A 1,456-nucleotide genomic window follows, 5' to 3' on the forward strand; every position below is an offset into this window, starting at 1 on the left:
TGTTGTGAAATACACGTCCCAGAGCTGTAGGGGGAGCTCGTTGAGAAAACATGCGATGACAAAAGTGAAAACCAGCGAAGAAATGGCTAGAGTTGCCAAGTTCCCCTTTAAATGCATGTATGTAATTAGTTTTGCAGTGGCATTTCACTTTGCACTATGAAATCAGGATCAAATAGTAGGAATCCAGTAGTCAAGTGTGTGATTTAAACTACTGTCATACCTTGATGTTTTATTTTTGCAAGTTACTCTTTCATGCACTGATAAATAATCTATTTCAGCCATACTTTGTTCAAGAAAGAAATCAGTGGCTTACTCTACTCCACACCTGGAAAAGGTTATCCTCATTTTGTATTTGGACTGTAACTCTGTTCACTTGTATCAGGCACAAAACCTACTTAAAGCCAGCACAAAAACAGAGAATTATATTATATATTATTATTATTATTATATAATACTCTGCTTTTACTGACTTAAGATAAGTTCATAATTGATTATTAAGCTTTTACTCATCGCATACAAAGCAGTTAATTATCTGACTTCAGTGTATTTAGTGCTTCCTTTGTCTATGGAGGATTTACATAAAATCCCTAAATGAAAACAAACCAAATAAAGGAATAAAATAAAACAAAATACAATTATTCAGCTTGTTCTATTTAATAACATAATAATACATTTCATTTAATTGTAACATGGCATTTTAAATCTTACATATAGGTCAACTAGTAAGCCTCTTCTTTATGTTTTTTTCTCATTGCTCTTTTTGTTAAGTGTTCATGTTTCAATATGAATCCATTGTATGCTTTGTTGTAAATGCAATGTAAATAAAATAATTCTTATTATTATCAACACTGAGAAAGTAAATCAGCTAGCAGGCTATATTTTCAGTCTATGATTTGAAAACTTGCAGTTGTTCTGTATATGTCTGATTTGAAGTGCTTTGATGTGCATGTTTGTGTGCTTCTGCGCTTGTTTGCATGTGTCTGCTTGTCTGCTGCACCTTCACACACGTACCTGACCTCACAAAGCTTCATATAGGCTACCTTCTGGTGCACCTCGGCACATATACATAAACACATACACAAGAGCTGCCCCATGAGGAAGTGGTTGCATTTTAGGCTTTCTGGTTTCACATATCTTGTTCCGTTTGCATTTTTGTGTGTGTCTGTGTGCGTGTGTGTGGGTTGGTGTGTATCTGTGTGTGTGGGTGTGTGTNNNNGTGTGTGTGTGTTTGTGTGCACAGCAGGGATTAAGAGAGGCCCAGCTCAAGGTAAAAAGACAGACGTGGTCACTCCTTCCTTTGTTTCTCTCTCTCCCCTTCCCATCTTTTCCTCCCGTCCTCTCTCCTTTCTCCATCTTTCTCCCCAGTGGCACAGTGATGGATGGGAGACTGCAGGGGTGAAGGTGGAGGAGTGTGTGATCAACAGCCAGGCCTCTCTGTGTTTCTCTGTGTGTGTGT

This window comes from Morone saxatilis, unplaced genomic scaffold, assembly GCF_004916995.1.
Source record: "Morone saxatilis isolate NCDOM2014 unplaced genomic scaffold, NCSU_SB_2.0 Contig9, whole genome shotgun sequence".
In the NCBI taxonomy this organism is placed as follows: domain Eukaryota; kingdom Metazoa; phylum Chordata; class Actinopteri; family Moronidae; genus Morone; species Morone saxatilis.